This window comes from Oncorhynchus kisutch, linkage group LG19, assembly GCF_002021735.2.
Source record: "Oncorhynchus kisutch isolate 150728-3 linkage group LG19, Okis_V2, whole genome shotgun sequence".
Classification (NCBI taxonomy): Eukaryota; Metazoa; Chordata; class Actinopteri; order Salmoniformes; family Salmonidae; genus Oncorhynchus; species Oncorhynchus kisutch.
In genome coordinates, this window is record NC_034192.2 from 62,579,581 (window position 1) to 62,591,864 (window position 12,284).

Genomic DNA, 12,284 nt, shown 5'->3' on the forward strand with positions numbered 1-12,284 from the left:
TCTCTCCCCCTCTCTATCTCTGGGATGTAGCAATGACAGTGTTCTCTCTTCTCTCCCCCCTCCCCTCTCTCTCTCTCTGGTATGTAGCAATGACATAGTGTTCTCTCTTCTCTCTCTCTCTGGTATGTCGCAATGACATAGTGTTCTCTCATCTCTCTCTCTCTCTCTCTCTCTCTCTCTCCCCCCCCTCTCTCTCTCTTCTCTCTCTCTCCCCCCTCTCTCTCTCACACACACACACACAGTCCTACAGAGCAGCTGGAATGATATACAGTCGTGGCCAAAAATATTGTCACCCTTTTTTCCTTGTAACTCACTTGTAACTCACTCACAATTTTGCCTAAAAATAAGTTGAAATTGACCAAAGTATTATATTACAGAATGTTTGTTTTGATTCAGATCTTAATATATTAATTTAAATCAGAAAATAAACAGGAATGGCATCAATGAGCTTCCTATAAACATCAATGAGTTTCCTATAAACATCAATGATGTCACGTTTCTTCAAAATCGAACCCAGAAGCAGACCAGGACAAGGAGAGTAGGAAGAAGGTGAGTATTTATTTACAAGTGAATGTGAGTGGGTAGATACATCCAGGTGGCGTAGCGGGCAGCGGTGGTGAGTTGATGGGAGTAAAGAGGTGGATCCAATGGGGAAGCGGAATCCTCCGATGACCAGGCGGGAATGGGGTAAATGATCCGGGTGAGTAACTGAAGACAGAACAAACGGAGGTAAGTTGAAGGCAAGCAAGACGTACAAAACAACAAAACAAATTCTATCCAACTTGAGGCTGATACTATGGCACAACATACTGTTCATGGCTAACGATCCGGCAGGGAATGGATGTCAGGTCAGAGCTTTTGAAGGGGAGAGGTGATGATCAGGACAGGTGTGCAGATTACTGATGGGATACAGGTGCGGGTGAACATCATCTCCCAACAAGCTAATCTGCCCGGCAACCAGACAGGGTGCGTTCCAGGACACCGGAAACACACTCCAGGACAGAAACACAGGCAAACACAGACTCAGGAAGCGGGGTTCGTGACAAATGAGCTTCCTATAACCATCGATGAGCTTCCTATAGCCATCGATGAGCTTCCTATAAACATCGATGAGCTTCCTATAAACATCGATGAGCTTCCTATAAACATCAATGAGCTTCCTATAGCCATCGATGAGCTTCCTATAAACATCGATGAGCTTCCTATAAACATTGATGAGCTTCCTATAAACATCAATGAGCTTCCTATAAACATCAATGAGCTTCCTATAAACATCGACGAGCTTCCTATAAACATCGATGAGCTTTCTATAAACATCGATGAGCTTCCTATAACCATCAATGAGCTTCCTATAAACATCAATGAGCTTCCTATAAACATTGACGAGCTTCCTATAAACATCGATGAGCTTTCTATAAACATCGATGAGCTTCCTATAAACATCGATGAGCTTTCTATAAACATCGATGAGCTTTCTATAACCATCGATGAGCTTCCTATAAACATCGATGAGCTTCCTATAAACATCGATGAGCTTCCTATAAACATCGATGAGCTTCCTATAAACATCGATGAGCTTCCTATAGCCATCGATGAGCTTCCTATAAACATCGATGAGCTTCCTATAAACATTGATGAGCTTCCTATAAACATCAATGAGCTTCCTATTACCATCAATGAGCTTCCTATAACCATAATGAGCTTCCTATAAACATCAATGAGCTTCCTATAAACATCAATGAGCTTCCTATAAACATCGACGAGCTTCCTATAAACATCGATGAGCTTCCTATAAACATCGATGAGCTTTCTATAAACATCGATGAGCTTCCTATAACCATCAATGAGCTTCCTATAAACATCAATGAGCTTCCTATAAACATTGACAAGCTTCCTATAAACATCGATGAGCTTTCTATAAACATCGATGAGCTTCCTATAAACATCGATGAGCTTCCTATAAACATCGATGAGCTTCCTATAAACATCGATGAGCTTCCTATAAACATCGATGAGCTTCCTATAAACATCGATGAGCTTCCTACAACCATCAATGAGCTTCCTGCACCTCTGTACTGGCAGTTTGGTCCGCTCCTCTTGTACAAACTGCAAACTGCTCTAGTTCTCCCTGTTTTGAAGGATGCCTTCTCCCAACTTCTGATTTCAGATCCCTCCGTAAAATGTTCAATTAGATCAACTTAGATCTGAACTCATCGCTGGCCACTTCAGAACCAGAACCAGAACCGTCCAGCGTTTTTGTGATGACCCATTCCTCGTGCTGTTTTGAAGTGTGTTTTTGGGGGTCATTGTCCTGTTGGAATACCCGTTACCTTTGGACGGAGACCCAGCTGTCTGACACTGGATCCGACATTGCGCTCCAAAAAAATGCCTTTGGTATTCTCCTGATTTCATAATGCCATGTACAAGTTCAAGGCACCAAGTGCCAGACGTAGCAACCCCAAAACATCACTGAATCTCCACCATGTTGGACTCTAGGGAAGATGTTCTTTTCTTTGAAGGATTCATTTAGTTTTCTGTAAATATAGATATGGTGTGCTTTACCAAAAAGCTCTAAACGGGACATTCTCCCAGAAAGGATTTAGGCATGTTCAGGTGTGTTTTGGTAAATTGCAGTCTGGTTTTCTTTTTCTCTCTCTCTCTCTCAGCAGTGGGGTCCTTCTGTGTCTCCTACCACATAACCCCCTTTCATTGAGTTGGCGACGGATGTTGCGAGTTAAAACTGTCATACCTTGTGTGTGAAGTTCAACTTGAAACTGTCATACCTTGTGTGTGAAGGTCAACTTGAAACTGCCATACCTTGTGTGTGAAGGTCAACTTGAAACTGTCATACCTTGTGTGTGAAGGTCAACTTGAAACAGTCATACCTTGTGTGTGAAGGTCAACTTGAAACTGTCATAACTTGTGTGTGAAGGTCAACTTGAAACTGTCATACCTTGTGTGTGAAGCTCAACTTGAAACTGTCATACCTTGTGTGTGAAGCTCAACTTGAAACTGTCATACCTTGTGTGTGAAGCTCAACTTGAAACTGTCATACCTTGTGTGTGAAGGTCAACTTGAAACTGTCATACCTTGTGTGTGAAGGTCAACTTGAAACGGTCATACTTTGTGTGTGAAGGTCAACTTGAAACTGTCATACCTTGTGTGTGAGGGTCAACTTGAAACTGTCATAATTTGTGTGTGAAGGTCAACTTGAAACTGTCATACCTTTTGTGTGAAGGTCAACTTGAAACTGTCATACCTTGTGTGTGAAGGTCAACTTGAAACTGTCATACCCTGTGTGTGAAGGTCAACTTGAAACCGTCATACCTTGTGTGTGAAGGTCAACTTGAAACTGTCATACCTTGTGTGTGAAGGTCAACTTGAAACTGTCATACCTTGTGTGTGAAGGTCAACTTGAAACTGTCATACCTTGTGTGTGAAAGTCAACTTGAAACTGTCATACCTTGTGTGTGAAAGTCAACTTGAAACTGTCATGCCTTTTGTGTGAAGGTCAACTTGAAACTGTCATACCTTGTGTGTGAAGGTCAACTTGAAACTGTCATACCTTGTGTGTGAAGGTCAACTTGAAACTGTCATACCTTGTGTGTGAAGGTCAACTTGAAACTGTCATACCTTGTGTGTGAAGGTCAACTTGAAACTGTCATACCTTGTGTGTGAAGGTCAACTTGAAACCGTCATACCTTGTGTATGAAGGTCAACTTGAAACGGTCATACCTTGTGTGTGAAGGTCAACTTGAAACTGTCATACCTTGTGTGTGAAGGTCAACTTGAAACCGTCATACCTTGTGTGTGAAGGTCAACTTGAAACCGTCATACCTTGTGTATGAAGGTCAACTTGAAACTGTGCGGCAGTTCACCAAGGTGCTTTCTCCACCATTATAACAATCCATCGCTACAATCTTCCATCAGGTTCTCTTGCGTCCACGTCCAGGGAGGCTGGCTACAGTGGCACAGGCCTTAAACTTGTTGATAAGATTACGTACGGTGGAGACAGGAAACATCAAGGTCTCTGGAGGTGGACTTGTAGCCTTGAGATTGTCCAGGCTCGGCTACAATGTTGTGTCTGACCTCCTCAGATAATTCTCTGGTTTTCTTTATTTTCTCCGTGCTCGTTGCGGTACAAACAGTGACACAAAACAGGAGAATGAGTCCTTTTCTCTTTTCAAACTGGTTGAATTAGGGATGTTTATATTGCAGGCACCTGCAACTCACCACAGGTGAGTTCAATTCCAAAGTAAAGGAGAATCACCTGTTAAAATCAAAACTACTTCTAGAAGGCGCCAAGAACATTGTCGTGCCATTTTAGAACGTATTTATGAAATAATCGATCATTTTGTAAATTAATCTGATTTCTTTTGGTTTTGTTGCAAAACAAAGACATACATATGTGGATACCAAAGGATGTTTTAATTTCAAAAGTTTTCTGGAAGAAATTCTACATTATTTGAAAAAAGTGCAAGGGTGACACGAAATGAAATTAAACATAGTCTACGTACTCAATATATCAGACTATGTTGCCGTGGCTCCCTGCCTGGTGAGTGTTGAGATGTTCATATCAGACAGTGTAATGCATCCCAAATGGCACCCTAATTCCCTATGTAGTGCACTACTTTTAACCAGAGAACAATGAACATGCTCTATTGCCCTGGTCAAAAGTAGTGCACTACATAAGGAATAGGGTGCCATTTGGGACAAAGGAACTGTTCTTCTTCCACAGCCCCATTCAGCTATTTCACCCTTGCCACAGTCATAACCCTTGCCCTCTGACCCGCACCATTCCATTCCAATGCAAAAAATGACTCTGTTGTTGTGTTTTAGTGCCACTGTAAAACACAGCCTCATGACCCCTTTAAGTGTGTGTACCAACTGACTGGAGGCTGGCAGGGAGCGGAGGGAGACAGCGCAGAGGGGGAGGGGAGGGAGGGAGGGAAGGGAGGGAGACAGCGCAGAGGGGGAGGGGAGGAAGGGAGGGGAGGGAGACAGCGCAGAGGGGGAGGGGAGGGAGGGAGGGAGACAGCGCAGAGGGGGAGGGGAGGGAGGGAGGGAGCGGAGTGAGACAGCGCAGAGGGGGAGGGGAGGGAGGGAGGGAGGGGAGGGAGGGAGACAGCGCAGAGGGGGAGGGGAGGGAGGGAGGGAGCGGAGGGAGACAGCGCAAGAGGGGGAGGAAACAGGGCAGAGGGGAGGGAGACAACCACACCCACACTCAAACCAGCCAGGATTATTTTGTAAAAATACATATTTTTTTAAAATGGAATTTGAAAGGTCATAGTCATATCCTATACGGTGGGCCGGGTGGAATACTTCAAATAGAAGTTTGTCATTTTGCTATTTTTTGTTGTTGTTGTTATAAAGCAAAAGAAGAATATTAATGTTGATCAATATGGTCTTACATCTTTTAGAAAAATATGAATGATTATAGAAGAATGCCAATATGTTAGTATATCCTTACCACGGTATACCATAATAAATTGTATCTTCTGTCTCCCATAATAAATAGTAACATTTGCAGGATGTTAACAAAGATATATATGAAAAATGTTACTGGGTTATAGTTCGTTGTCTAATTCATTAACATTTCTAAAACTGTCTGGTATTGACAATTAAACCACTATTTCTGGTATGAATCTGTCAAGACGGAGAAGATCCCAAATTAGACACAATGTTGTCTAAACCCACTTCCTCTAAAGATTCTGACACATCGGTTCAACCAATGACAACCAAAACTAGAGTAACATAACTGTCACTCTACCATCGGACAAGTATGACAGTGAAATAAAGTGCGTGAGTTGAAGTGAAATATTTAGAGAACAGGGAAGTAGGGATTGGGGTGAGGTTGGTTTCTACTTCTGCTGTGTTTGTTCTCTTCAGACCCAAACCAAACCTTGACTACAACCATCCCACTCTCTCCAGATGTGTGGACAGAAACAGATGCCAAGCTCATGCTTACCATGCCTAAGCATTCACATGGGATTAACAAAGAGAAAGGGAGAAAGTAAATGAACAATACATAGCTTATGTTCGTTTTTTTTTCAAATTGGCCAAACACGCTTCTTTTGCAACTGCTTTACGCAAATTTTCAAAAAGAAATAAATAAATAAAGTCAAGTACAGAAGAAGATCAATTATTGTAAAGTTGAGCAATGAGAGAGGAGGTCAAAGTAAGAAATGAAGCGGAGGGTGGGGGTGGGAGAGGGGCATGTTCACCGAGGTGCTTTCTCCACCATTATAACAATCCATCGCTACAATCTTCCATCAGGTTCTCTCTTGCATCCACGTCCAGGGAGGCTGGCTACAGTGGCACAGGCCTTAAACTTGTTGATAAGATTACGTACGGTGGAGACAGGAAACATCAAGGTCTCTGGAGGTGGACTTGTAGCCTTGAGATTGTCCAGGCTCGGCTACAATGTTGTGTCTGACCTCCTCCTCAGAGTCCTTTTCTCTATTCAAACTGGTTGAATGAGTCCTTTTCTCTATTCAAACTGGTTGAATTAGGGATTGTTATATTGCAGGCACCTGCAACTCACCACAGGTGAGTTCAATTACAAAGTAAACGAGAATCACCTGCTAAAAATTATTTATAACTACTTCTAGAAGGTGCCAATAACATTGCAGAGGCCATTTTAGGAGGTCTTTGTGGAATAAACTAACATTGCTGTTGGATTGTAGCTGCTTGGGTTGGACTTTTTAACTTAAAAGTTACTGGCCAATCTCTAGACTGTACAGCCTTTATAGGCTAGGTTCTGGTCCCTGTACAGCCTTTAGAGACTAGGCTTGTTCTGGTCGCTGTACAGCCTTTAGAGGCTAGGTTCTGGTCGCTGTACAGCCTTTAGAGACTAGGTTCTGGTCGCTGTACAGCCTTTAGAGACTAGGTTCTGGTCGCTGTACAGCCTTTAGAGACTAGGTTCTGGTCGCTGTACAGCCTTTAGAGACTAGGTACTGGTCGCTGTACAGCCTTTAGAGACTAGGTTCTGGTCCCTGTACAGCCTTTAGAGACTAGGTTCTGGTCGCTGTACAGCCTTTAGAGGCTAGGTTCTGGTCGCTGTACAGCCTTTAGAGACTAGGTACTGGTCCCTGTACCGCCTTTAGAGACTAGGCTTGTTCTGGTCCCTGTACAGCCTTTAGAGACTAGGTTCTGGTCGCTGTACAGCCTTTAGAGACTAGGTTCTGGTCGCTGTACAGCCTTTATAGGCTAGGTTCTGGTCCCTGTACAGCCTTTAGAGACTAGGTTCTGGTCCCTGTACAGCCTTTAGAGACTAGGCCTGTTCTGGTCGCTGTACAGCCTTTAGAGACTAGGTTCTGGTCGCTGTACAGCTTTTAGAGGCTAGGTTCTGGTCGCTGTACAGCCTTTAAAGACTAGGTTCTGGTCGCTGTACAGCCTTTAGAGACTAGGCTAGGTTCTGGTCCCTGTACAGCCTTTAGAGACTAGGTTCTGGTCGCTGTACAGCCTTTATAGGCTAGGTTCTGGTCGCTGTACAGCCTTTAGAGACTAGGTTCTGGTCCCTGTACAGCCTTTAGAGACTAGGTTCTGGTCCCTGTACAGCCTTTAGAGACTAGGTTCTGGTCGTTGTACAGCCTTTATAGACTAGGTTCTGGTCGCTGTACAGCCTGTACACTTTTATTAACGCCATATATCCCTGTAGGTCTATGCTCTACATACCAATATGCTTTAGACACACGTTCAGTTCAGTTCAACAATACCAGTCCTTATTGTAGGAATGGGATCAAAGGAATAGGGAACCATAGATGTTGTCTATGTTGGTAGCACCCAAAGTATTGTTGCTATGGTGACTATCATAATGAATTTGGTGTGTGTAAACAAATTATTATGTTAGGGTAGGCTTTAGCCGTGATCCACAGGACGAGTGAGTCATTCAACCGCTGTAGGACTCAGGTCTGGCACCACTGTCTTGTGTTGTGGGAACATTTCCATAGTGTGTGTGTGTATGTGTGTGTGTGTGTGTGTGTGTGATTTCCATGGGACCACAGAACAAACTAAAATGCCGGTCAGATTGTATAACTCATAACTAGTGTTACTCATAAGAAATGTCTGGATATAGTCTCAGATAGTCACCAGCCACACATCACGTGGGTCTTAGCACACAAGACAAGACTTAACTTTGGGATATTGTCCTTGAGTGTACATCTACACTCCCCTATGTATGTATTTGGACAGTGAAACGATTAATATGGCTCTATACTCCAACATTTTGCATTTGGGATCAGGGCAGCCTAGTGGTTAGAGTATTGGACTAGTAATCGGAAGGCTGCAAATTCAAACCCCCGAGCTGACAAGGTACAAATCTGTCGTTCTGCCCCTGAACAGGCAGTTAACCCACTGTTCCTAGGCCGTCATTGAAAATATGAATTTGTTCTTAACTGACTTGCCTAGTTAAATAAAAGGTCAAATAAATAAATAAAGTACAGAATGTGACATTTTATTTGAGGGTATTTTCATGCATTTCTGTTTCACCCTTTAGAACTGAAAGCAATCCATGAATCTAGTCCCCCCCATTTGAATAGGTCATAAATATTTGGACAAATTCACGTGGCACTGTAAGGGACAGAAATACGTATTAAAATGGTAACCATTTATTTCCTTTCAATGTGGCATGAGCACAACCAGTTATGATGTTGTCATCTGATTGTCCAACAAATCACTTCACAAAGTAAATACTAAACGTTTCAACTACTTCAATACAATATAAGTGAATTTGTTCAAAAATACACTTCTTCAAATTAGGGGACAAGATACATAAAGTGCCTTCATTTGTAGATACAGTGGCTTGCGAAAGTATTCACCCCCCCCCCCCCCCCCCTGGCATATTTCCTATTTTGTTGCCTAACAACATGGAATTAAAAGGGATTTTGGGGGGGGGTTGTATTATTTGACTTACACAACATGCATATACCACTTTGAAGATGCAAAATATTTTTTCTTGTGACACAAACAAGAAATAATCATTTTAAAAAAGAAAACTTGAATGTGCGTAACTCTTCACCCCCCAAAGTCAACACTTTGTAGAGCCACCTTTTGCAGCAATTACAGCTGCAAGTATCATGTCTCTATAAGCTTGGCACATTTAGCCACTGGGATTGTTGCCCATTCTTCAAGGCAAAACTGCTCCAGCTCCTTCAAGTTGGATGGGTTCCGCTGGTGTGCAGCAATCTTTAAGTCATACCACAGATTCTCAATTGGATTCAGGTCTGGGGTTTGACTAGGCCATTCCAAGACATTTAAATGTTTCCCCTTAAACCAATCGAGTGTTGCATTCGCAGTATGCTTAGGGTCATTGTCCTTCTGGAAGGTGAACCTCCGTCCCAGTCTCAAATCGCTGGAAGACAAACAGGTTTCCCTCAATAATTTCCCTGTATTTAGTGCCATCCACTATTCCTTAGATTCTGACCAGTTTCCCAGTCCCTGCCGATGAAAAACATCTCCACAGCATGATGCTGCCACCACCATACTTCACTTTGGGGATGATATTCTCAGGGTGATGAGAGGTGTTGCACCAGACATAGCGTTTTCCTTGATGGCCAAAAAGCTACATTTTAGTTTCATCTGACCAGAGAACCTCTTATTTTGGGGATGGTAATCTCGGGGTGATGAGAGGTGTTGCACCAGACATAGCGTTTTCCTTGATGGCCAAAAAGCTACATTTTAGCTTCATCTGACCAGAGTACCTCTTATTTAGGGGCTTCAGAGCAAAGGGGTGCAAAATTATTTTCAATTTTTTGGGAAACGAGTAGTTTTTTTGTTCATTTCATTTCACCAATTTGGACTATTTTGTGTATGTCCATTACATGAAATCCAAATAAAAATGTATTTAAATTACAGGTTGTAATGCAACAAAATAGGAAAATTGCCAAGGGGGATGAACACTTTTGCAAGGCACTGGATGCATGAAAACACCCTCAAATAAAAAGTGACATTAAGTAATGTGGTGTGATATGAAACATTTGATGTCAAATCAAAAATGCTGGACTATAGGGCCTAATTTACAAATGTTAGCTTGTTCAGCAGTATGATAATGTGACTGCCATAGATACACAGTATAATACTAGAGTGGTTATGTGATTGCCATAGATATACAGTAATAATACTAGAGTGGTTGGTTATGTGACTGCCATAGATATACAGTATAATACTAGAGTGGTTATGTGACTGCCATAGATATACAGTAATAATACTAGTGTGGTTATGTGACTGCATAGATATACAGTATAATACTAGAGTGGTTATGTGCGCGACTCCCAAGTTTACTTCGATATGGTTATTATATCAATATTTTCACTCAAATTCGTTTCCACTGCCATTTCACACATAAATAATTTTAATAACACAAAAAGATCCCACCTTGTCTAGCGTATTTTGTTTTTGTCGACATTTTGGAAGTTTATGGGAAAATGTTCTGTTTCCATCAGGTCATGTTTTATCCGACATGTAAAGCCTACTTGATTTACTCCCATAAAAAGGTTGGATGGAGACCTGGTTAGTAGCCAGGTTATAGCAGCAGGTAGCCTAGTGGTTAGAGCGTTGGACTAGTAACTGAAAGGTTGTTAGAGCAAATCCCTGAGCTGACAATCTATCGTTCTGCCCCTGAACAAGGCACTTTTCCACCGGTAGGCCGTTATTGAAAATAAAAATGTGTTCTTGACTGGCGTGACGAGTTAAATTGAGAGAAAAGTAACGATTGAATGCCACAACCAGGCTGATGTAAACAGGATATACCGGTAGTTTTATAAATGCCTAGACAATATTTGACATGAATTAAAATTAATTATACGAGAAATTACGTCGGAAACGCCTTTATGGGCAAATGTTGATATAATAACCATCATATCGAAGTAAACTTGGGAGTCACGCTATGACATGTTGTGTGGTCCTCCCGCTACGACTCACCGTCAAAGCGTGCAGTTTGTTAGTCTACAGATTAAATAAATGATGAACTTCACAGGGTGGTGAAAAGAGCAAGGTGATGAGCTGGATCCTCTTTTCCAATAAATATAGAGGGTCTTACTCTGGTGACATGATGATCGATGCTTGCCTGCCGTTTGACATTTAAAATAATATCCATAATAATCTCATAATGTAGGCTGGCTACCCGCGCTCTATGTGCGAGCTGTTGACTAGAGCGTATGTCCCAAGACCAGAGTGGGCACATTCGCTATATAACGCAACAGTTTTTGTGAATAAATCATTCGACACATTGGAATTTAACTGCAAAAAAAGTTCTTTCTATGTGCGGTACGTCATCACCTACAACCTTTTATCCGTTTAACCGTTTGATGGAAACGTTTGATGGAAACCGTTGAAAATGCCTATATTATTTTATGCAGATTTTAAAATATTCATCTGCCAATTTGCCAGACACAAAAATTTAAAATACGATATATTTTATAAAAAAAATAATAAATGGTACAACAAAAAATGAATGTCTATGTTTGTGTCCCATAACATTGTGTCCCCTCACAGTCACCACCATTTCAGGAGATGTGGTTGTCTTATTTTCTTGGTGATTTTGTTTTCCGGAGTAGTGGGAGATGAAAGAGTTTCATTCCTTGTAATAATACTGCGCTTTGGTTTGAATTCATTTTGGCCTTGGGGACTGTGAAGAGACCCCTGGTGGCATGTCTTGTGGGGTACGTGACAAGGTGTCTGAAAATGAATGCTATTTGATTATGCAGAAATCTGGAATATTCATTACAGTAATATGTCTGATGGAAAGTAGAAGAGAAGCAGTTCATCTCGTCAACCGTCAAAGAGAAAAAAAGACTGACCGTTGGACTGGTGAGATGAATCGAAAAACACTCCCTGCACTGCCACTTAGTGCATGGAGATGTAAGTGGAGCCTGAGGCCTTGACAATATGCAACGTACGCAAAGGATCTGTTCCGTGTTCCTCTTTATAACCATGCTATAGGAAGCTGGTTAACTAACCAGTGAGTGGTCTGGCTGTGGAGTGGTTAGACCTGAATGTTGACTATTAAAAACGAAAAGGGCAATTTTGGTGTTGGTTTCTTTTCTTTGTACTTCCACTCGAGGACAAACCAAAAGTAGGTGGACACCTGCTCGTCGAACATCTCATTCCAAAAATCATGGGCGTTAATATGGAGTTGGTCCCCCCCCTTTGCTGCTATAACAGTCTTCACTCTTCTGGGAAGGATTTCCACTAGATGTTGGAATATTGCTGTGGGGGACTTGATTCCATTCAGCCTCAAGGGCATTAGTGAGATTGGGTAACTGATGTTGGGCGATTAGACCTGG